Here is a 26245-nt window from a genome sequence, read left to right as displayed (position 1 = left end):
ACACATTAAAACTATACTCAATCCAAAGCGTCAGATGTCCCTATCGAATATTTAATGGGGGCATCACAGTGCCTCTCTCAATCAGTACCAACAATATTCAGTGTATAACTAAGCAGTAGTGAGCTAGCCATTCTCGAGTTCCTCAGTGCTTGCTGCTGTTCCAAAAACAAGGCTGAATGCTTTATGACCAATATATAACTAATAACTTCATAATAGCTTTACAACTGATAACTAAAATAACATTTAATTCTTGTGACTGTTGTGGAGTCCACTTAAGTCCAGCATAATTCAAACACCAGGTCAATGCAGGTGACAAAAATTTGTTGTAATCAGCCGTTACTGACAGATCAAAGCTGAAGAACAGACTCGGGAGCTGAGCTACAACCCTGAAGGGACATTGTGCAGCATATTTAAAGGATGGAATCATAAAGCGAGGGCGAGTGGGGTGGGCTGGAGCACTGCCCAGTCATATTTTGACGTAAGGGGTTGAACAAGGGAGTTTCCATCACTCAGGCTACAGATAAGTTCCTGGGCCTGAGAACATGTACTTCGTTGACCCTGGGAACAAGACAGAGAAGTTGTGAGAATTGGCTGGACTCAGACAACTGCTTCCTAACACCAGAAGCTGTTCAGCTATTGGGAAGTCCCCAGCTCCCCTAGGGCCTGGGACCTTGAGTTTAGCTTCTTCCTGTGATTAAATGGAATTGGAAAATGAAATGCTAGTGCTTAGAATAAGTTTCTTTTCTTTGTTCCCAACATAACAAACCTGAGAGACTCAAGAATGACCACATTGTCTCCATTGATCATAATAAACATAATTGGTCCCATTAGTCTGAAACTATGGAGCTAGCTATGATTTTTAAATGGCGGGTATTGTATAGGCTAGACAGTGGCTTTGATTGAAATTCATCGATAATGCAGGAGTTTGGTTTCTCTTATGCTTCTATTTCAAGTTTGGTTTCTCTTATGCTTCTATTTCAAATTAGCTACATCATGTTAGGTATTTACTGTTTTCATATTACAGGGCTGTGGCTTAGTTTACTGTAATACTCAATGCCACAAAAATACGGAGGCTTTGTTTTGAGCTTCCACAGCCATTGTATGGGTTAGCATGCCCACTGGAAAAGCTTTCCCAGGAAACTGAAATGGATTTATAATGCCGTGCTTGTCTGCAAGCACAGCGGCCGTGCTCTATGGTTTGACAGATCGTTGGCTTGTAAACATCTGGATTTTTAGAAAAGGAATAGCGTCCACATGGAGACAGGCTCCATGTAAGTCCACACTGAGAAGTCTTAGGCTCGAGATCCATGCTGTACCTGGCCTCTCATTCTGGGAATCTGCCCATAAAATTAGTAGTTCTGAAAGCAGCGGTGCACTAACAGTAATCCAGGGCAGGTTTCACAGGTCCTCGGTTTCCAATAAAGAAATAAGGGATTGGAAATGTCAACATTAGAGCGCAAGACAGTTGGGTCCTATGTCCAGGCCCCAAGTTTGAGTACTGGGGAGAGATACAGTCTGAATGAACTACTTGCACCTTTTTCTTGGGGTTGAAGTTTTTTCCTTTTGTGTCATGTTTGAATTCTTGTCCCGTGACGTCATTTGCTAGTTAAACATCACCACTTGGAGTCTGGGCAATGGCTTTGTGTTTCAGTACAGCCTTAGTATTCATCTGTAAGGACTTGCTCTCAGCAAGGGACAGTCTGGAAATGTATAACACTTCCTGGACAACAGGGAACCACTGGTGTCCTGTAGATTTAAGCCGGGGATGCCGACAACCATCCTGCAGCATGGAACTCCTCTATCGAGGAAAGCACTTCTAAGAAACATTAAGATGTCCTTGTCAGCATGCTTTAACGCTTTCATTAGTTAAACCATACTTGTCTGCTTCCTCATTAGCATTAAGTTACTTTTCCTACAGCCCATGCCTGTAGAAAGATCTGTCCAAGTCTTTACAAAGAATGTGAATGCGGTTCCTTTTGGAAAGAAGCCTTCGGTACAACTGATTTATTATCCAGTCACCATTTATTATCATTCCTGGGAGCTTAAACAAGAGCAGAGAACACCAACCATAAGTTTATTTGGAAAATATGGATGCCAAAGCGCCTCTTCAGCTAGCTTTTGGGCCAAAGATGTCAATACTGCACCAGCGTGGTTTCCTACATAGCAGCAGACGATGAAAAGGCAAATATAATCATTGGCACAGCTGATACTGAAAAGGAATCAAATTGCCTGAGCAGGGTGTGAGTTCTGGTGAGACTTCTGCTGCTGTTGAGTTGACAAGTGTCTTTCCTCTATGCCAACACCTGAGCTTCTGCCAGGACAACCGGATGCAATAAAAGAAAAGGACAAGGGATCAGGAAAAGCAAAGCTGACAGATGGCAATTTTTGAAGAGTTGAATCAACAAATTATACCTTATCAGTGAGCACAGGAAAGGGAGAATGCACCCCAGTGTTCTGCTAACTGGAGTGGTGAGCTTGCCAGCAGGGCTCACTCAAACCATAGGGTATCTCTCTGAGCTGGGTGCAAGCACGCATGAAGCAAACCCCCTCTATTGGAAAGCCATCTAGAAGCCAACTCACCAGTGGCCTCTATTTGAAGCAATACAGTAAATAAAACGAATGAACATCTGGGTCTTCAGAAGGGGCTGATCACAAACTACAGAGAAGCAGAAAAATGTGGCAAACAGATTAGCAGAAGCCAGAGGTGGGCAGGATCTGCCTTCCAAGCCCACCCAGGAAGCAACGCATCAAGTAGGCATAAAAGTTGCTGTTCCAGGAAGAATCCCACATGTAAAGGGTTAAAATAGGCAACTGTTTTCCTTCTTAGACACTAAGTTTCAAAACATTAATGTTACCTCTCCAATATTCCCCAACTACAAGAGAAACAGAAAGTCAACTTGTCAGCATCCACCCAGTAAACAACATAGACTATGAATCAACACAGTAGAGATGTGGGTGTGTACAGCAGTGGCTTAAACAAAAAGGACCCGTGAGTGTACAGTTGAATAATATCAGATTGCTATAGAAAAAAATCTTTTAGTAAGATGACTGAGTGAAGGACTTCCACAGTTCAAAATATAAGCCGCACATTGAAAAAAATATTTAGCGTATCAAAGCCTGCAAGTCAAACAGCAGAGGTCACTAAAGGCAAAAACAACACTTGGAGGATTTTTTTCAAGAACCTAAATTCTATGAAGAAAATTCCAAGGAGATGTAAAATAGATGAAAAAATCTATATTCTTAATTACACATGTAAGGGCAAAAGAATGAATTTTGGGAAAGACTATATAAGGCTTGTGGTACATGCACTCTGTCTTTCAGTCTGAATTATTGGCTATTGGACAAATGAGTTTTATACATCTTAGAGACGGTTTCTAGTGAATGAATACATTGTCTCACATTTCCATTAGAGCAATTATTTAGCGATGGTATTATAATAATTGCTCAAATTGGAATAGCAGCAGGTGGTCATCTTCCTGTGAGAAAGCAGCAGCATGCCAAGGGGCTGCGTCTCAGTCTCGGGGATCGGATTATGGTTCCTGAGATATTTTTGTCATCTCCTGCACACTGCTGCCATTTGAGGGTTTTGGATAAGACAAACAGCTATGAAGGCAGCGGATAGTCTATAGGGCTTGATGGAGTTGCCTTCTGCTGATGTTCCAGACACAGACACAGGTGCTCAGGTAGAAAATGCAGGGGTTAAGCCATTATCAGACACTCTACGAGACTCTCCCAGAGGTAACTCTGAGAATAATTACCTTGTGTTCTCAATGGAAGATAAAAGGGTGAAAAAAATATATATATACACATACACAAAAGCTAAGGACTGAGTGTACTTTGGACAGTGACCAGAACCTCAAATACATTATTTTTGCTACTTGTACTTTTTTACTTTTATTCCCCTGTATGCTACACAAGACTTGCAGAGGCACAATAGGAGCGTGTTTAATAATTCATCCAGAGAATGTGAAAATAGAAGGGCACATCTTACGATAAGGACATCAAAAGACACAGCAAAGCCGTCTCATTCCTACCGAAAAGACACATTCTTTTTCTTTCTGTCTTGAAATTTTCTGAGCAAGAAGTTTGAAATTATGGGAGAAGAATTCTTTAACTTTTAGGGGGTTTACTACCATTTGAAATTTAAAATTAAGATCTCTATAAAAAAAGATCTCTGTATAATTTCATTATGTAACAAGAGAGAGAAGGGGAAGGAGAGAGGAAGGAACGGAGGCTACGGATCCAGAGGTCACGTTCTCTCTGGGCTCACTACTGTGACATAGGCTGGCGCTCAGTACTGTGACTTAGGCTGGCACTTGTATTGTGATGTAAGCTGGCAGCAACCTTGCCTCGGGCAGCAGCACTGTGGGTGGCACCGTCTTCAGTGCATGCTGGGTAATCCAAACCCAGCTCTGTTATTCGAATCTGAAATGGCAGCTGTGTCAAGACGGGTTTGTGTTATACAGACCTAATTCCAGCTTTAAAACCGCTGACTCAGAAATGGACGCAAGCCGGCAAGAATCAATCATGTTTGTCTGTTTTTGTTTGTTTGTTTGTTTGTTTTTTGTTTTTTTTTTGTTGTTGTTTTTTGAGTAACTATTTGTGAATTCACCAACAGCCCAGGACTAAACTCCACGTAGTCCACAGTGCTGAGGTAGAATCTGGAGTCAGTGAAGCCTGCCTACTGTTTAGTGACACCACTGGGGACAGACCAGGTGAGAGCCAGCGGTGGCTATCCGATTGATAGCTGGCTTCCAGGTAGGTTATGACAGGCATGCTCTTTCGAAGATGGCTGCATTCGCAAGCACACAGTGGCAGCTGAAAGTTCATCAAAGAAAAAACAAGCAAAAACCAGAGCAACGCCACCCAAGAAAAATAATATGAGCCTGCGGCACCGGGGCTGTGGCTTGGTAAACCCCTGCCTCTTACCAGGTAACAGTAAGTGGAAATGCGCTTCCAATGGACAAACTGCCGGCTTCCAAACAAGGATGTCAGGTTATCGGAATATTGGGAGGAGATTACAACTTAATAGAGAATTGTTAAAACATCTTTCTAAAAAAAAAAAAAATAGGACTAGCAAAAGCAAAAAAGCAAGCCTGGTGTGGTGGCCCATGCCTGCAAACTCAGCACTCAGGAAGCAGAGGCCAGTAGGATCATGAGTTCAAGACCTATCTGAGATTCATCGTGAAACCCCGTTCACAAAACACAGCAAAGGGATGCTCCTCAGCAGCAGAGTACATAGCACAAGGCCCCAAGTTCAACTCCCAGCACTGGAAAAAAAAGTAATATACACCATGAAATAGCAAATACAACTTCTGACATATTATAAAAATGCATTATACATGAGGAAAAAAGGATTCATATACCTTGATTTTAAAAGTAAGTCTTGCATCTCACCAAAAAACGAGAAAAATTAATAACCATCAGGATAAATCCAGGTTACCCAGAAAGGAACCCCGAGGTGAGGACCTAGACAGAGAGATCGCTGAGGCGGGCACAAGGGGTGGGCCTTGAGTCCGTTCACCACAGTTTGAGCAGAAGCGAAGAAGAGAACAGAGGAGGCAGGAGGGGAAACTAGAGATGTCATCAGCAAAATTACACCCGAACAGACTGTGGAATGTGGTCCTGGGTGCTGAGAGTCGGTGAGTGGTGCTTGGAGTTCCGGTGGCGGCTCAGTGCTGTGAGGCGGTGCCGTTGTCTGTCTATGTTGCTGTGCACAGGGCGCAAGCCTGCAGTTCCAGCACGCCAAGAGGAAGCAAACTCCATCCAGGCCAGCCTGTGCTGGGCCAGCAGGCTTTGTCTCAAAAACTCAAGCCCAAACTAAAACTTAAGTAACATGAAGGGGTTTTTTTCATATAAATAAAACAATTTATAACTAGTAGAAAAGGAACCTCAAAGGGGTATATTTCATCAAGAAGGAATATTTTTTTCTAGAAAGAAGGTCTGAGATTGAAGGAAAATGGCTAATAAAATTTTGGTCCCAAGCATGATGCCTGTGATCCTAACAACTGGAGGCTGGTACATGAGGGTGGAGTCCATGTGAGCTACTGAGTGAGACCCTGGGTCAAAAAAGCAGGTCAACAACAACAACAACAACAAAGTTAGTAAACAGCTAGGAAAAAACCTTAAGCAAGATTTTCCACAGAAATTACAAATACATAAGCTGTAGAGCTAAAAAGGACGATGAGAAGAAACACCTTAAGCTGTGGAAGTTTCTAAATATCTGTCCCTGGTCAGGAGCAGGATTAAACCAGTCCCATGTGAGAGTGTTCGGGAGATGGCGGGTTACAAGGGGGTCCTAACCCTGAGTCACAAGTCAGTAAAAGGACAGATAGAAAACTAAAATCACCACTTAAAAGAAGAAGACTGGAGGAAAATCATTGACAAGGTCAGACAGCCAGAGAGCAGGGATGAGGGAGTCTGAGACAAGCCTGGGATTTCAGTTCTCGTGGTGTAAAATGATCCTGGCACCTTGATGACTTCCCGCGTATGAACAGGAAAAAGCTTGGGTACAATGAAAATACAGTATTTAAGTCCACAGACTGTGGAGTATGATATGGTAGAAGATTGAAGAAGAAAAGTTGAGAGACCCCAAGACCCCAGAAAGGCAAGAAAAACTAAGCCAGCCTTTACCCTGGAAGTTTAAGTTTGCCCTAGAGAATGTGTCACAATGTGTCCCTTTGACCCCCAGAAGCTACATGTGGGGCCCCAAGGTTTGCACAAGACTAGAAAAGTCTGATAAGAGCCTGATGCATACTTTTTAAGGTCCTACACCTTGAATACCAAAGTCTAATATAGAAACAAACCTTACCACACCAAGACACCAACAATAAAATGGCATCTTGCTTTCGGTGCGGCGTCAAGGGAGAAACCTTTGAGGGGTCATATTCAAGATACGTTCAAGATTAACGCATCAGCGATAGTTTTGGTTCAAGCTTCTGTAAGTACCAATGTGCTCCAAGGAGCTAAAGAACAAGATGTTAATGAGCCCTGGAGCAGAAGACAGAAGGGAAAAAAATCTCTCTGAAGGAGCCTGGATTGAACTCACACCTCAAAGAATTCATGAGATTCAAATTCTAAGGAGCGTTATCAGCTTTTGCCTGAAAGCAGCACTCAGCTAGTGAGGATGACAGGAGTGACAGATGGTGGAAAGAGATTCACAACAGCTTAATGATGGCAGGGCCATCATGCCCAGACTACATGAGACCTTTAATGTACTTTAAGAAATAAAAGGGATCTCATGGTTGTAGATCATTGTTAATCCCAGCACTCAGGAGTCAGAGACAGCTGGATCCCTGGTCTACAGAATAAGTCCCAGGACAGCTAGAGTAACCTGCTTTGAAAAAATATAGACAAAGAAGATGATAAAGGAGGAGGAGAAAGAGAAGCAACAAACTAGAGAGAAAGAAAGAAACAAAGGAAGAAAGGAAGGAAGGAGAAAAAGAAAGAATGAAAGAAAGAAAGAAAGAAAGAGGGAAGGGGAGGGAAGGAGGGAGGGAGGGAAGGATAGAGAGAGGGATGGAAGGAAGGAGGGAGGAAGGAAGGAAGAAAAAGGGAAGATTGAAGTGTAAACAGAGACAGAGCATATTCAGAAAGGCCATGAGAACCAGAGAGACTTCAAAAACTGAAAAGCAGTGTAATCAAAACTTTAAACATGGCTAAAGATATGGATCATCAGTTCAGAGCACTCTTCGCTTTTTCTAGAGGCTGCTCTTCCAGAGGACCCGGGTTCAACTCCTAGCACTCACATGGCAGCTCACAGCCATCTGCAACTTTGGATTCAGGGGCCTCCTGGGGAACTAGATACAAGTTGTGCACAGACAAAACACCCATACACTTAAAATATAAATATATTTAAAAAAAAAAAGACTCTCCAAGGTTGGTCCTCCAGCAGCCGATGAAAACAGATGCAGAGACGCACAGCCAAACAACAGTTGGAGCTCCAGGAGTTCTGAGGAAGAGTGGGAGGAAGGACAGGGTGAGCAGGAGGGGTCAAGGACACCACAAGAAGACCTCCAGAGCCAACCTGGGCCCATGGAGGCTCACAGAGACTGAACCACCAACCAAAGAACATGCATTGGCTGCTCCTAGACCCCCATACAGATCTGTAGCAGATGTGCAGCTTGGTCATCATGTGGGTCCCCTCACAATAGGAGTCGGGGCTGTCTCTGACTCTGTTGCCTGACTTTGGATCCCTTTCCCCTAGCCGAGCTGCCTTGTCAGGCACCAGCGGATGATGATGACCTTAGTCCTACTGCGACTTGAGGTGCCAGGGTGTACTGATACCACCTGGGGACCTCCCATTCTCTGAGAAAAAGAAGAGAGGGGACTAGGAAGAGGGGGTGTAAGGTTGAGACTAGGAGGAGAGGAGGGCTGGGGCTGTGATCGGGCTGTAAAGAGATTAAGTAATAAATCAACAAATTAATAAGTAAATTGAAAACAATTGTACTACAAAAGCTGGTGAAGACAGACTTAAACATCGTCCAGGGATAGAAGGGGTGTGGAGGGAAGACAGGGAGGGTTACACACTGAAAACTGAATAGGGTTTAATTAAGGTTTCAGAGGAATATATTAAAATAGAGGCAAATATTTAGAAAGAGGATCCAAAAGATCCCTAAAATCTAGAGAAAACCATGATAAAATAAAGAAGAGATCAGGGTATTTTAGTGTTGCTGTTTTAAATTACATATATATTTTAAAATTATGTATGTGTCTGCATTGGTGCCTTAAATGTCCAAGGAGGTCAGATCTCCTGGACCTGGGGGTCACAAAGCGGTTGTAAGCCAGCTGGCTGGGAGCTGGGGGCTGGGGGTCGGGGTCCGGGGTCCGGGGTCTGGGGTCCGGGGTCTGGGGGCTGGGGGCCAGGGGCCAGGGGCCGGGGGCTGGGGTGCTGGGGTGCTGGGGGCTGGGGTGCTGGGGTGCTGGGGGCCGGGGGCCGGGGGCTGGGGTGCTGGGGTGCTGGGGGGCTGGGGGCTGGGGTGCTGGGGTGCTGGGGGCCGGGGGCCGGGGGCTGGGGGCTGGGGGTTGGGGGCTGGGGGCTGGGGGCTGGGGGCTGGGGTCCGGGGTCCGGGGTCCGGGGTCCGGGGTCCGGGGTCTGGGGTGCTGGGGTACTGGGGGCCGGGGGCTGGGCGGCTGGGGGCTGTGTGGTACAAGAGCAGTGTGTGCTCTCAGCTGCTGGGTGGGTGGGTGACCCCACAGCCATGCCTTTGTGAGCAGCACTGACTAGATGTAGAGGAAGGGACGGCTTGAAGTTGGAAGGTGCCACGCTAAGCCAGGGAAAGCTGATGGAGGCAGGGAGGGAGACGATATGATTAAGACACATTGTATACATCTATGAAAACTTAAAGAACAAAGTAAATAAATAAGAGAATGGTCACCTTGCATGCAAATCTTCAAGTTAACGGCCTTTATAGCAGCCGTAGAATGTTCTCAACTATCACATTTCTGACGTCTTCTTTCCATCCTAACAGGTGCCGCCTGTCTCCTCGTGACTCACCTTTTCTGAAATACGCTGTTTTATTCATGGTTTTCAAAGAACCAGTTTTTGGCACTGGTTCTGTGACTCGTGTCTGTTTTTTTCTTACTTCATTAATTATGTCTTTCATCTTTATGATTATCAGCCTCCGTTCTACTTCCTTTGGTACAAGTAAGGGATGGATCTGAAAAGGACCTGTTCAATGGGCAAGAACAGCTTTTATGACCATTGAGCGTCTCAACCAAAAACCCGGAGTACAAAGCGGGGAGGCAGGGAGGGGCCCCAGCACGGAAACACCTTCAGGATGATTTGCTTCTCAGGACTCCGTCACACTCTGTAGGATTAGTTTAGCTTTAAAGACACTTTGCTTAAGTAGGATATTACACACACACACACACACACACACACACACAGAGAGAGAGAGAGAGAGAGAGAGAGAGAGAGAGAGAGAGAGAGAGAGAGAGATCTTACCATCTGCAGAGAATTGGTTCTAGAAACAGCTGCATTTAGCAGATCTGAGGATGCTCAAAACCATTACGCAAATTGTACTTTATCTACGTATATACCTATATAAATGTCACGATATATCCTACACCAGCTCTAGATCACTCACAACACCTAGCACAACATAAATACTTTTCAAAAGGTTCCTGAATGATTTGGGGAATGGTGAGAAGAAAGAAATTGTACCTGGGCAGTACAAACAGTTCCTCCCTTCCAAGTAGTTTTGATGGGGAGGAGAGGAGGGAGGGGGCCATGACCAGCATGTAAAGTGAATAAATTAGTTAATTTTTAAAAAGAAAAAATGTATAAGTATGAAACCTACATATACTGAAAGCTGACTATATGATCTTTCTGTGTGTGTGTGTCTGTCTATCTGTTTGTCTGTCTGTCTGTCTGTCTGTCTAAGCAATGATTAGTGTTAACTGGAAGGAGTCTAGATTACAGGGTACACGGGCTGTGGGAGATTAACTTGATTGTGTTAATTGGTGTGGGAAGACATACCTTAATTGTGGGCAGCACCACTCCCCGGCAGAGAGTCCTGGACTGTGAGATGACAAAGGTGAGCTGAGCACCAGCACTCACTCAGTCTTCTGCTGTCACATTGTGAGTGCAGCGTGACCAGTTGCTTCAGGCTCCTACACCTTGGCTGCCTCATCACGGAGGATTGAACCCTTGAGCTTAGCAGCCAGAATAAGGCCTTTTCTCTTACATCCCTTTTTTCAGGGTGTTTTATCAGAGAAATAAAAAAAACCACTAATGTGCAAACACACACAGACACACATATACACATTTGTATAATACTAATGGTAAATGTGTGCTTTATAAAAATAGGAACAGGCTGTACTTTTACACAAATACATTTGTATTTCAATGGCCAGCTCTAACTTCTCCCTTGGAACTGGAGCTGCAGGGAAGCCGCCTGATGTGGGTGCTGGGAACCAAACTCTCATGCTCTGGAAGGGCAGGGTGTCCTCATAACCACCGGATACATCGTTAAATGGGAGAATACCCAAGCAAACAGCCCACTGCTCTTATACTAAGAATATAATAGAACATTATTAGAGAAAATTTTGGTAGTTAATGTAAAACTATTAAAATAAATATCTCTTCATTCATGAACCCAGCAAAGGAGCTTATATCAAAGAATAAGGAAAAAAATTTGTGGCCACAGTTGTGTTTTGGAAAAGCAGATGAGGTGTTTTTGTCCCGTCCCCCCCCCCCCCCCCCCCCCGTCCTCAAAAGAAATAGAGGTGACAACAATAAATTTAATCTACCAGGTCACATAAAATTAAAGCACCTGTGTTTGGTCATGCCTCCCACTCTTAGGGATATGTTCAATCCTTAAATATTAAATTAATGTCAATGCCTTCTATAAAGTAGGAATCATGACGTTTTGAAGGGCTATAGTGAATATGAAATGAGATTATCTATACTGAGTACTTAACATAGTTGCTAGATTAAAGCAAGTGCTCAATAAATATTAGATATTTGTACCAATATTGCATAAGAAACGCTATGGGTGGTAGAAGCAGTTAGAGCTGGCCACTGAACTAAAGATGCATTTCCGGTCTCTTAAGTGTGAAATTAACAAGAGCATATTTATGCCCTTGTCTCTATTTTTATAAAGCACAAATATACCATAATTTTCTGCAAGAATGTTCATGAGATGTCAATGTTAACAATTGTGAGATAATAATTAATAAATGCAACATGTTAATAACTGTGTATTTGCTGCTTCTGCTTTTTCCCTTCTGGCTTTTTCCTTAGGAACCGACGTGTGAAGTATCCTGGTTGACACCAGAGGGCGCCATAAGACTCTTATGGGCTTCTTCTGCTAATAAAGATATTGGTACAACCCATGCTGAGCTGTCCAGGACCTGAAGCGGGCAAAAAGCCTCAACCCAGAAGCTAGAATGACCCAAAAGTAAATTTCCTGCTAAAAATAAAATTAGGAAACAAATATATATATATATATATATATATATATATATATATATATATATATGTCAAAAGCCACTGATTCCAAAACCCTAGATAACAATACTTTTATCACCATCATCATCTTCTTCATCATCATCATCTTCATCATTATCATCATCATTGCTGTCTAATTATGGTCAATAACTCCTGGTGTGCTAAGAAGCCTAAAGTGCCCTGAAGAACAGAGCTAGAGCTGAGACTTGTGGCTCGCGGTGTTTCCCTTAGTGGCGTCTCAACAGCAGAGGCCTCCCATCACCCAGGAACACACCCATCAGCACCACACCCCAGATTTCTGAGGAGACAGATGGCAGAAATCCCCACTGGTGTGAAATAGGCAGCAGTATCTGGAGACAGGAGTGGGGTAGCCTGATGTCTCATGCTGCGCAACATGGGACAAGCACTGGCCTAAACAGGAAGCTGTGGTGGCAACAGCATGTGATACCTGTTCCCGGTGGACCTACAGTTAGGAATTGGTGAGTAATTGATGCTCAGTAACCTCCTGTCTGTTCAGTCCAGGAAAATCCCCCTTTCCCTCAGAATGGAGCTACTCACAGTCCAGAACACTGCCCCCTCCCCAATGAGCCACCCACACTTAGGGCATCTTCCAACTGCAGCTGACTCAATCTAGAACCTTCCTCACAGACATGCCCAGAGTGCTCTCTCCTCCTTGTCACACAGACAGTAGGGACCACCATAGGAGGCCAGCTTCCTAGTGCGGGAAACCATTTCCTTGACAGGACTGTAGACAGTGTTTGCACCCTCCTCCTCCCTAAAGTCCCTCACATGACGAAGGACACAACTGAAAGGTATCCCGAAGGCTAGAGGTCACCTGCTACGCCTTGGGCAAAGCACAGATGTGCTGAGATATGTAAGCCCCTCGTTTCCCAACAGATCACAACGCACACCGGAACCACGTGTGGGGAGAAGGAAGGAAGGAAGGAAGGAAGGAAGGAAGGAAGGAAGGCTGCAACCACAAACTGGTTCATCGGGGGCTGTCACTGGGCACTGTGATTTTCTGCTTAACCACCGTCTTCTCCTTTGGTGTCTCCCACTCTTACTAGTTCAAGACAGAGAAGCAAACAGGGAAAAAGCAAAGCCCAGTTTTGTCCACAGTGTTTTCATCAGTAGAGACTGAGTCCCCAGCAATACTGCAGAATTAGGTTGGTCCATTTTGTCGGTGGACGCAGAGGATAAAAGCATCATCTTTGGGTGCAGAATTCTCTGGTTATTTACCTTAACATGCTCTCTATGCCCAGTGAAGCAGTGCTCCATCTCCATCCTGGCCCAAAGGACCCGTTGCTGCCTGGAATAACAACTCCACACTTTAGGAACTTAAAACTGCCACTTAAGATTTGTCATTACACTGCGGGCTGGCTGGGTCCCACGTGATGATCTGGATTGTATCCCTGGGGCAGCTGGGTCTTTCTGTCTGCATGATATTTTCATCCCAGGCTTTATCCTGGCATGGGAAACAGCTCAAAGGACAAGGTTAGAAAAAGAGAAGCCTATTGGGACCTTAGCTCTGGTATTCAAACCCAACTTTCCCTCAACTTTTCACATTCTATTAGACAAGGCAGGTCACAGGTGGGAAACTCCAGTGCGCAGTGCTCTAGTGCGCAGTGCTCCAGTGCGCATGCTCCAGTGCGCATGCTGATGGGAGATGGAAGAAGCGGAGTTGCTCATCGTGGGTGCTAACTGGCATGTAGGGCCAAACAATTATTTATTAGATGGTGATGGAACGTCTGCTTGGCATATTATGGGATATTTGACAGTACACTTGGATTATATTCATTGGATTCCAATGGCTCAAGCCAACTCTCTCTCTCTCTCTCTCTCTCTCTCTCTCTCTCTCTCTCTCTCTCTCTCTCTCTCTCTCTCACACACACACACACACACACACACACACGTACACTCAGCACTATGAAAACCAAAAATGTTTCCAGAAGGTGCCACGCTCTCCTTGTGTGGTGAAAGTTATTCTAGATTGAGAACTGCTGATCCTGTGAACAGTGTTGATGTTTACTTGTTTTTTAATTTTTTATATTCTTATTTACATTATATATTTATATACAATATTGGATTTATATGTTTATGAATATTATATATTTGAATATTTTAATATCTAATCTTTGTAATCTACCTACATTTTCAGCATCCTACTAACTCAGGTCTGCTCTTGTGTATTCATGTCCTAAGCCAGGTATGGTGGCACACCCCTGTAATTTCAGCATTTAGGAGACTGAAGCAGAAAGGTCATATTTGGAGTCTAAGCTATAGAAAAAAAAACTGAATAAGGGTAGGTATGGCCCAGTCAGCAAACTGCTTGAGCACAGGAACCCAGGTTCAGATCTGTAGCAGCCACCTAAGAGCCAGGAGTGGTACTGTAATCCTGGCGTCAGTGCAGAGGTGGCGGGGCCTCTGGGCTCACCGGCCAGCACCTACCCAGTCAATGAGCCCCAGGGCCAGTGAGAGATTGACTCAGTAAGAATAAAATAAGAAAGTTGAGAGGAATAAGGAGGGCACTTAGTGTTGACCTCTGCCCTCTGTGCACATATGAGTGCACACAAAGACACAACCCACACACCACTACAAACTAAAAGTAAAGTAGGTCAAACATAAGTAAATGTGAATAAATGTCTCCTTCTGGGGTCACACACCTGTGACATTAGAAAGTCACGTGGCTCGTGGGTCTAACTGGTGCAGTGACATTTCATATGAGCACCCTTTAGTCTTTAAGCAGCCAATATAGATCATTTCTCAGATTTTTCTTGTTCCTCACTGTACCTTTCCGACAAATATCTGAGATACAGCAACCACTACAAAACAAAGAAAAAATGCTATCGTTTTTAAATGCCAGATGTGTTCTGGTTTGGAAGTGGCCCCTCTGCCCATGCAGGGACAGCCCAGCTCTTCTGCAGAAAGCGAGGGTTGTTTGTGATGATGATAATCTTGCCTGAGAGGCGCTGCTGACACCGTTGTTTCCTAAAAGAGACCGAAGGACCCAGCATCTTTATGTTCAGAGAGCATCTCGTTTGTTGTATCACTCCTTTGATGTTGCCAGAAATCACTGAACTGTGAGAAGCAGAGAGAAAATTCATAGTGCACAGAAAACATAATTTTTTTCCTCAACAAAACAGGAATAAACATCCAGGGGTTGTGTCCTGCTTGAGGAGCTGGGCACACACAGAGAGCCCCAGTGAGAGACATCACAACGCCTGCCGTGGTTTGGAGTCTCACAGTCAGGCCCTTTCACAGCTTTAATTACAAATAAAGGGTTCCAAATATTTATTTTTCACTGAGCAGGAGAGCCAAGCTTTGGGAGCTGGTTCCAGGCTTCGCGAACCCCGTGGAATGCTAACACAACATGGCGGCGCTGCCTCTGCGGCTCTGCGGAACTGCTGGCAGGATTTAACTGGAACCTGCACATGAGAAGGATTCTCCTGGCTGTCCAAAATAATCACAACTCAGCAGAAATGCAGCAGCAATGGAAACAGTTGCAGCAAATAAGAACTTCTCTTTCAAACCTGCAAAGCAGTTTTTCTTTGCTTTCTCTCCTTTTTCTTCACCCCCTCATGAGCTCTTCCTGTGGATCCATACCTCGGCATCCCTGAATAACTTGGAATTATCTCTGCTACCCAGAACCATCCTTGCATTTAGGTTTGTCATTCTGACCTGACGGTACTTGATAACTGTTGTTCAATTCTAGTCTACGATACCTTGATTTTCAAAAGTTCTGTATAAGCAACTGAAAACTTTGCTTTCAGAATCAGGATTTAAGGGTCAGAGCATCATGGGATACTTCAGATTCTAAACAGTATTCTTTACCTTCTCGGGAGTTATATCCTGTACCCAAACGTCCTTTACCTCAATGACACTTGGTATCGTGGCCTTATTGGCTCTCTGTGTGTGCATTTGATTCTGAAAGGGTTAAGATAGACTTTTCAAAGGCCAACACAACTCAAGTTTTTGCATAACATGAGAAGTTGGTACCAACAAATATATGTTGGTTGAAAACAAGCTAGTATTTAAAGACCTGCAGGTAGGTTGTGTGGCCTTCATGCCTGAGTTGCTCTGTAAGGACACGTCCAAACTTTGAGTTGCCAAGGCCTGTCCACTGACCTCCAGATCTCTTGCTGCAAGACTTTTCTTGGAGATATCTGACCTAATGCCTATTCACCTCAGATAGGCGCCAACAACATCCGAAGGAACGGTGCTGCCAGGGTCTAGCCTAGGCAAGCAGCGAGTTTGTTAGATTGCTTACAGATGCATTGGTGAGCCTGAAGTGAAGATGTCACCAAAACATCCATTCCTGTCCCTGCAGTGTGAGAGCTGAGCTCTGACTTTCCACTCAGCTTCCGGGTAGCTTGGCCTGCCAGCTCTTCCCAGCAGCCTTCACTGCCTCGGGAAGGGGCTCTGGCCTCAACAGCTTATCACGACTAAGACCTAAGTTGTGAGCTGAATACGAAATGTCTGCCCTTTGGTAACCAGGTGTTGGTGGTGTTCGGTGAGGTTGTGGAACTTTTACGGAGCAGGACCTAGCTGCAGGAAATGGGGCAATGGGGAAGTGGACCCAGAAGGTTACCTAACCTACCCACTGCTTCTTCTGGGGTCCTCTGCTTCCCATGCATGGGCAAGATGTAACGAGGCAGACCACGCACTTCCAGCACCATGCATTCCCCCATCATGCAGGAATAATCCTCCCTAAAGCCCTGAGTCAGAATAAACCCTTCTTCCTCAGAGCTGCTCCTGTCAGGCATCTTGTCAACGTGATAATCTCCCAACGATGTAGTGTCCACAGGGGAAGTGATAAGACAGAGGGAGGGAGGGAGGCTTCTGAGTAAGAAACATGAGCAACAGTTACAGCCCAGATTGTTTACTTACAGCAAGCAGAGCTTCCGAGAAGAGGCCATGTGTGCAGGGTTGCACTCTGTTCTTGGAGCCGTGGATGGTGAACTCGGGTGGATGCTTTTTGTCTTCGGTGGTGGTGACCCTCAGGAAAAGCATCACAGGTGGCCGGGATGAGAGCTACATGCTGTACTGTACAGGGAAAGCAAGAATCCAGGGGGAAGTAGCTCACTTAGGTACAAACGGCCTAACGCTTTGTTCACTTTTTACGATGCATGTCCTGATACCTTCTTTGTGTCCCTGTGTTAGTATTGCTAGACTTCTGTAAACAGAAAGTCTCCTCAGTCCTCATGTTGTAAGATAAAGCCCGTGGCTCTCAACCATTTCGCTATCTTTCCACGGCCTCAGTTAACTCCCCCAGGTATTGTCAACAGGGAGGATTCTGGTGGCTTTGAGGTCAAGGCAGCAGAGCCCATGGAAGCCTTCCCTAAAAGAGCTCCTTTGAATTTTGCATGTGGATGTTGATCCTAACTCCCGGTCTCTCAGAGCGCAACTGTGTCGTAGACGTTATCAAGGTGAATTGGATCCATGAACATGGCTCCTACATAGCCAGCACCTTTGCAGAAGAGAGAGAGCTGGGTGTAGCGATGCAGCCTGTGGACCTCGTGAGGACACAAGAAGTGATAAGCACCTGCAAGACACTTAGAGACCCTGGGGGAGTCACGCTGTCTAGCTAGCTCTTTGCTCTTCGTCATTTGGCCTCTGGAACAGTGAGCAAACACATTCCTGTTGCCGCCCAGGTGGTGGTGCTGTGCAGGGTCAGGCTGAACAGACTAGCACAACAGAAGTGTGTTATTTTAAGTCTGCACGCTTGGGGTGATGCGATCTGAAGGACCTTGCGAATCTTTGGGGTCCCCAGCATCCCGCCATTTATTTAGGCCTCTGTTTTGCATGAGTCATTTTAGTGGAGCCTTGAATGGGAGGTGTCTCATGACAACCACCAAGGGCATCCCTCACAGTGTACATTTCCTTTTCTGAGTCATCGCGTATTTAAAATATGGCTGTCTAAGGCTAGTGACGGAGCCAGAGCTGTTTTCCGATCTGAGCATGCACCAGAGTTGCCTGGACGTTTTGTCAGAGTTATTGAAAATGCGGGCTGCTGGCCCCATCTCCACTGTGTTGTTAGGATCCTAGATCCTCCTTTCTCACACATTCCCTCGGGAACACTGGTCCTTTTGGCCTGGAGACCATAGCTTTAGAACCAGTCATGGGGGGAGTGAAAGAGAAGAAAGCAAGTCACTAATGAGCATACTTTCTCTAATTTCAGGCCTGATCATCTTTGCCCACCACAGCGGATGGGGGAGACATCTTTGAGTGCTGGCTTTAAGTGAGGCATGGTACATGATATGTTAGAGGGGCTCATCAGTGGGTACCTTGCTGAGATGACTTCTTTTCTCAAATGAAGCTTCTAGAGAAACCAGCTACAATCAGTGAGGACATGGGCTTAAAGGTTCCAAGTGACAAGAGCTTTTTTTAAAAGATGGCTAAGAAGCAATAAATGTAAGACATCTTTTAGTTCAAGGGATGGTTTTCAGGACCCCCATGAAGATATCAAATTCCAAGGCTATGCTGTTCCTTTGTGTATAAATAAAGTGGCACGGCATCTGCTCAGAGCTGTGGGCCTTCCCTGGATGCCCTAATTCCATCTCCTTAGCCGTTACAGCACACACCAGCACCCCATGCTGCTGTGGACCAGACCTAGGGCTTTCTGAGCACACTTTAGGTAGGGCTCTGCCAACCAAGCTTGATCTGCAGCCCTGAGGATGCACCTCGTTAGTACATAAGGAACCCCAAAACCTGGAGCAGAGAGGGCTGACCTGGCTACAGCACCCACATTTCATTAACTCATTCCTTTCTCTTTCTGAATAAGAATATCCCAGAAAATCCCTCAAGGGAAGGGAAGTGCATATGTGATACAGTGGTCTGTAAGTTAGTGATTGTCATTCAATGCAGGAAGGGCATGTGTTCCTACACTTAAAAGTGTCAAACGTACAGTGAGCGCCCAATGCAAAGAAATGCCCACAGGAGTCAAATCCCATTACAGTGAAACTTAAGGGGCTTTTCAAAAGTGATGTGCTTTGTAAGATCAGCATTACACCAGTTTCTATTTGAGTGACTATTAATTAAAACTTGTAAAGTCTTCCCCTCACCCCCAGAAAATTCTCAGTCAGTTATGAGCATCTTCACTATGAGAAAGAGTGGAATCAATTTGTCAAGAACTTGTGTTCACTAGATATTGAGAAGAATGATGGTCTATACCTTTCTTTTCCCTAAATCCTCTGGGCATCACGGGTAGTGTGAAAAAGGGCATGCATCTACACACACAACACGGAGGACCCGTGACCCCCAGCACTGATCCGAAGCTTTTCAGTTATAAGTACAATGGCCCTTTGCTAATGAGCAAAAGTGAAGGAGGTGGGGAACTAAAATAGTCAACAACAACAACAACAACACAACAATAACAACACAACAACAACAACAACAAAATCAGCCATCACAGGAAGCAAAAACAAGTGGAGCTTCTGGCACTAATGTAACAAGACTTTGAGAACCCTCCCTATGGAAACTGCTGGTGACCGCGTGACGAGTCATAAAGACTGCCGGGTGCTGGTTTGTCCCTTCCCACATTTAAAGCTTTGAGAGAGAGAGAGAGAGAGAGAGAGAACTTTCTCTGTGAAACTTGTGTTGGGTGTTCACCCCTAGACTGATAACTTATGACTGAGAAATCAAACCAGCTACGGCGGGTGTGGACACTGTGCCTGCTCCCGAGGGTGAGTAAGGGGCTACCCATCAAGAGCTTCTCTGCAGTGGTATTCATAACGTGATGCTTGCTGCCCATCTTATTCCCTGAGACTCTGTGGTTAGCCTCCGGTTAACTTAGCACCCCCCTCAACCCTGTCATTCATGCTGAGATGCTTGCCTGGGTCAGTGGCTACCACTGTAGGTTGACAGCCTTTATTTTCATCTACTTGGTCAGGACTGTCACTCTTGATACACAGGTGTTTATAGGATGCATCAGGTTTAACTCACTCAAAAGAGTCACTTGCTTATCCTTGGATTATTCTTAAAATTGAGGTAAAACACGTGAGCATAAAATCTGCTGCCTCATTAGCAGTCCCATGGCACTAAGTACATTTTTACTCTTCGACCCTCACACCCCTCCATCTCAGCAGCGTTTCCAGCACCCTCAGCTAAAATTCTGAACCCCATATATTAACAGATCCCATCCCATCTCCCCCGCCACCGCTGACTATGACTCCACCCCCTGCCTGTGTGAATGCACTTGCTCTAGCCACGTCACAGACACAGAGTCGGCAGCACTTGTCCTTTAGGGTCTGGTCATTTTCAGTGAGCACATCCTAAAGGTCCACCATGTTGCAGCTCAGACCAAGCGTCCTTCCATTGTAAGGGCTGAGTCATACTCTCCCATAGGTCCACACGTGTGTTCTTCATCCAGTCCTCCATCTACAGATGCTTTGGCTATCTATCTTTTGACTATTATCAATAATGCTAGGATGAGCAGATATATTTTCAAACTGTCATGTTAATCAAGCAGAGAAAATAATCACTAGTCATAGCATCTCAGAACAAAGTCAGGGGAAGGAGTGAGACTAGTCGGCGCCTGCTTGCTGTCACCCCACACACCTCCACCCCCCCGCCCCTCCCCCCCACCTCTTCACATAGGATGCTCTGTGTTCTTGCCTCAGACACTTCCACCGACAAAGGGCATGGTTATGCAGCACCTCTGTGTAACTGGATTTGCTCCCCATCTGTGTGATTATGTCACAGAGAGCGGAAGTCAAATATGTCAAGGTACACACATGGAAATAATTTTATCTAGCAGTTTGTAATCTCTGTCTGAGAAAAAAATCACACCTCCCTTACTGTGATTTCCCCCCCCCCCCCAGTACTGAGAAATGAAGTTGGGCCTGACAAATACTAAGTAAATGCTTTGTTGTTGAACTGTATTCACATCCTATCGTACATATTTTTTTGTGTGTGTGTGTGTGTGACACGGTCTCACTAAGGTTTTTATATTGGCCTCTGTTATCCTGTAGCCAAGATAGGCCTTGGACTTAACATGCTCGACCTCTGAAGCATCTAAGAGTTTCAGCCTGTTTTACCACACCCGGTACTATCTAATCCTTATTTATATAATTCCTTCCTACTTATAGACTATCTAAATACTTTTTAAAATTTAAAAACACTGAAGGAGAGCTTTTAAATAAGTGATTCTAAGCTATTCATTGCCTTGGTGTATTATTATTGATAGCAAAAAAAGTTTTCTTGCCACTGCTTTCCAGATTATTCTGGAAAAATATGGACTTCTTCTCAACTTATAATTGCTACCAGAAAGTGTAATGTTACTACATGTATCCTAACAAGAGAAAAGGTTGACAATAGCCAACACATGCCCTGGCAGCCATTGTATTTATATACAGCTAATGACAAATACGTTTTCCTGTGACTTTTAGTCAAAAGCTATTTACGTTCAGTTGATAGGGCCAGCATTACAACGTTACACCTACATAAAGTTCCTATGACCAAGGCAATGACAGAGAAAAGCTCTGGCCTGGTTCTGGACAACACACTGGTGCTACTCAGAGGTTGGAGGATACACAAAAGCATCCTCCCTTCAAGGTGTCCAGAGGGATGATGGGAACTCTATTGTGTCAGGACTTCAAACAGCACAATAGTTGATCTCTCCCTCTGAGATGAGAGATGCCTGTAATTGTACCTCTACATTTATTTGATATATGGCAGACATGGAAGCAACACTTTTTGCAAGCTGGTAACAGTATCTTGGAGGGTGGCTGGGGACAGCCCAACTGGGGTACGCACAGAATGGAAACACGCTTGTGTGTTGTGTTATATTGTGTGTATTGTGCGTGTTGTGTGTACTAAGCAACAGCCCAGAAGAGCAATTTATTTCCATGCAGGCAAGATGACACATGAGTGGTGTGACCCTGCAGCAGGTGACACTGGATGGGAGGCAGGCTCTGCTTTTACACTGGTTACAGGTTTGTCTTCCTTGCTGGGAAATGCATCCTCCACACAAAACCACCAGCTGGAGACATTGGGATGCATTTTCAAAAATCATGGTGCCCGGTATCATTTTGATTCTATCAACACAAATAACTCCTGGGCAGTGTCGTTTGCCAGTTGGGCTCGTGCCTATAAAATTCACCAGTTTCGGTCATCAGAACAGCTGGCCTGGATAGAACTGTGGGGTGCACTTTTTGTGACAATCCTAACTGTAGCCGTAGGGCCACACTATGCAAGCTGAAGTACTGTGCTCTAGAAATGGTACAGTCTCAGAATTTCTGGCCAGTATGTGTTGGTCTTTATCCAATTGCCATCCTTGGTATTCAATAACTAAGGGGTATAGATGTGCAAAGCTCCTTTCACTAATATCGCTAATGACTTACTAGTGCAAATTTCTCTAGTGGTAGCTACATTTTAGGGTTCTGGGACCTACTGGTAGCTGATATATCAAAGGGAACTGTTGACTAGAAGATGTGTCTTCTTCCACATCTTTAGTAAGAAGCAAGTTGCTTTCAAATGACTGTGCTGACACGTTTCCACAAAGGTGCGCCATGCTGGTATGGAAGTGGAGGTTGCTGTGGGCCTTGTGGATTGGCCGTTCAGACCACAGAGGCAAAGGTGAAGTCACCACAAAACTGATTGGTTCCCGTGACTGGAGAATCATTTTGCTGCTCTATAGTGTGGGTAACTCCAAGCTCTGTAATGAAAAAGTACAAGAACCCAACACTGTTGAGCAAGATGGCTCCTGGTGTATGCCTTTTGAGAACAAGGCTTGGGTTATCGGGCAGAAACATAACTACAACCAGACCTGCTCTACTTCCCTACTGACCTAACTTCATCATGTCTTTCTCTTTATATGAAAAAAAAAATGAAATAAAGAAAATAAAGAAAAAATCAAAATAGACAATAAGTTTCCACACCTAACTGAGAAATGATTTGCAATTGACACCTGCTGGCAAAGGTTAACTCTACAGAGAGTTTCAGTGGGAATGCCAACCACTCTCCAGGAGAGGCCCCATTCCCAGGAGTAATAGGACAACACAAAACAGACTCCATATGTTTTGTCAACTTTTTGTTTTGTTTTGTTATGTTATTTTTGTCCTGTTGGCTTTCTTTCTATTTTTAATTTCATCTGTTTTGAAAATGCATATTCTTAATAACTCTCTTTGTAAAATACCACATACTAGAACTGTTTGTGGGGAAGAAGTGTCCTTATCTGAACATACAGTCTATTCCAAGGCTGAGATGTAAAACACTCAATAACTTTCTTTATTAAAACTTAATTCATGTATATATGTAGGTGCAGGAGTGCATGCGTGTGCTAGTGTATGTACATGAATGTGTGCATGCGTCTAAGGTCAGAAGAAAGCCCCAGGTGTCATCCTCCGGAATGCAGGTCACCTACTTAGGATCTCTTAGTCTGGTGGAGTTTACCAGTTGGGCTGCACTGGCTGTCAGTGAGCCCCAGAGAGCCCAGCCACCTTAGGGCTGGGGTGACACGCGCACTGCTGTGCCTGACGTGGGTACCTGCGTTGTGGGTGTCAAACTCAAGTCCCCAGGCTTATGAGGTGACTGCTCTTCTGACTGGACGGCCTGCCTGGCCCAACACATTCATTCTTAAATCTTATAATGTTTATGGTACACTTTTGTTTTAAAAAATGGACAAATAAGAGGAACGGTGGGAGAAGTGTGCCTGGAGTTAAGAAAAATTGGCAGAGTCTTATAAGGGACACCTGTCCACACTCCCAGGATGTGAGCCTAGCTCCACAGCAAACCTCTGAAAGCATTTGTTGCTGTTAGGGATAATGAGGAAAGAAAACAGCATTGATTATTTAAGTCTCATTTTGGCAAAAAAGAAAAAGTGAGGGTAGCTTACGACACACCGAGGCAGCATTTTTTCCCTATTTAAGTTGTGCTTACATGTACTCAACAGTAGGGGGAGAGAGAGACAGCGAAATCTGAGATTTTGAATGAGTACCAAATATCAAAAATAATAACATAAGACAGCCGAATATATCTGAGCCATTTATGGATAAAAGCATAAGAAAGCGATGTTTACAGAAATCAGCCTGCAAATGAGGTATTTGTATATTTTAAATACTCCTCCATTTAATACACCTTTGAATTACTTACACCTGGGGCTTTCGTGTCCTAACACACCACAAAGAAGGTTGGACAATGGTCGGAGCAGATGCTCAGTAAAGAGGAAACAAGATATATGACTTTTAATCTAAATTAACCCATTTGTTCTTTGACAGTGCTGAAATTCCCAATGCTTTTATGCCAGTAAACTTTGTCTTTACTATGGCTAGAGAAAACCAGGATGAAAATGAAAGCAAACACTACAGTTAAGTGATCTTCCTAGGCACAATTCAACATGCTGCAACCTGGGCTGCTGTAGCTGATTTGCTAATCTTGTGGGCAACATTATACCTGCTTTGGCTGTCACAGGGAAACAGATACTAGCTCTGTGCAGACCAAGATGGAGAAAATCTAGTTCATTCCAGGTGTGTGAGCATCTGCTTCCACTCTGAGAGGAGATTTTTTTTAGACACTGGTAAATCCTCTCTGAAGAATATGGCCAGCTTGGTGAATCCTGTCTGAGCATGGTGAGTTATATCTGATCATGGTTGACCTTATCTGGGCATGATGGACCATATCTGGGCATGGTGGATCATATCTGGGCATGGTGGACCATATCTGGGCATGGTGGACCATATCTGATTATGGTGGACCATATCTGGGCATGGTGGGCCATATCTGGGCATGGTGGACCATATCTGGGCATGGTGGACCATATCTGATCATGGTGGACCATATCTGGGCATGGTGGGCCATATCTGGGCATGATGGACCATATCTGGGCATGATGGATCATATCTGGGCATGGTGGACCATATCTGGGCATGGTGGATCATATCTGGGCATGGTGGATCATATCTGGGCATGGTGGATCATATCTGGGCATGGTGGATCATATCTGGGCATGGTGGACCATATCTGGGCATGGTGGACCATATCTGGGCATGGTGGATGGTATCTGAGCATGCTGGACCATATCTGTTCATGGTGGACTATGTCTATAATCCCATCATTCAAGAATTGAGCAGTTGCTTTTTGAGGCCAGCCTGTGCTTTACACAAAAGTCAAACAAACAGCAAACAAACAAAAGTCAGTAGTCTTCAGAACAAATGTAACAAATGATTTTGATCATCTCTGAACTTTCTAATTAAGGGAGGAGGGATCCTGTATATTCAAATTAAGATCTTAGTTACATAATGAATTATTCTTACTTTATTTAAATTTAATTATGCAAATATAGTTGAAAATCAAATCTCATGCTTATGACTTTGACATTTGTTTAGCATCCTCACTTCCAGGGCTTCCCCCATGACCCAGTATAATTAGTCTCTGTGGTGATGCCCAGAGCTTCTGAAATACATGGGTTTTCACTTATGACTGTAATATTGACCATAAATAGGAATAATGAAAACATAAGCCATTTGATATGAAAGTGAAGTGTAATATAGGAACTGACTACTGAATTTGTCATCAGACTTTCTGTGTGTGCTTTGGCAGTGCACACCCAAAGTGATGATGCAAATTTATGTTTTGGGATTCATCTATTTCCTTCAAGTTGCTATCTGTGGCATATAAGCCCTGCCCATCCTACTAACAGCATGAGGAGAGGCTTTCATCCCTATGCTGGGTGATTTCATCTCTAAAGTGTCTTTGTTCTCAGACTCAATACATCCTTCGCACTTCAGCAGCCCATTTACCACACGCACACACTGTGCACGTGAACAGGACCTCCTCAACCCATGACACTTGCAGCTCAAAATCCTGTGGATGCTTCCCCTGGGACTTTCAGCGGCTTCCTTCCCAAGCCTACAATTCTAGGCCAAGGTCTGAAAATCAGGACCTGATACCCACCAGGGTCAGACATTCTGGTAAAACATTCCGCATTTTAACACATGCTGGGGCACATGCCAACTGTTTTCCCCTTCAGCAGTCTTCAACGTGGTAAGGAGTGGGCACAAGTCAAAAGACACAAGGTTGGATTACTCACTCTGAGATCCAACTCCAAATTTTAATGTTGCCTTTTGTCCATGGAGTTATGTGCTGACAGACCTTGGGCCAAGGAGAAGAGGACAAATCCTCGTTGCTGCTGAACTTTCTAACCCATGGAAATGAGAAATTAAAGAGTGAGGCAGCCCTGAGATGTTTCCGAGTCTCCTGGTTTTTGGAGGCTGGGAAAGGTTACGGACTCAACTCCCCATTCCTCAGTTTACCATTCTATACAGCCTTTCACAACTGGAATTTGTAATTTCTTTC

At 44.5% G+C, this 26245-nt stretch overlaps 1 long non-coding RNA gene across 1 annotated transcript; it reads right to left on the bottom strand.

The window, feature by feature from the left end:
- Positions 1-2039: 2039 nt before the first annotated feature.
- Positions 2040-9432, bottom strand: LOC311596026. The gene is made up of 3 exons (XR_014778670.1): positions 9378-9432; positions 2581-2656; positions 2040-2311 (listed from the first exon to the last, which is right to left on the bottom strand). It is a non-coding gene; the product is annotated as an uncharacterized lncRNA (long non-coding RNA).
- Positions 9433-26245: the final 16813 nt, after the last annotated feature.

This window comes from Acomys minous, assembly GCF_964271855.1.
Source record: "Acomys minous genome assembly, chromosome: 4".
Classification (NCBI taxonomy): Eukaryota; Metazoa; Chordata; class Mammalia; order Rodentia; family Muridae; genus Acomys; species Acomys minous.
The sequence above is the reverse complement of the archived record's forward strand: the minus strand, read 5'-3'. Positions and strand labels throughout refer to the sequence as shown.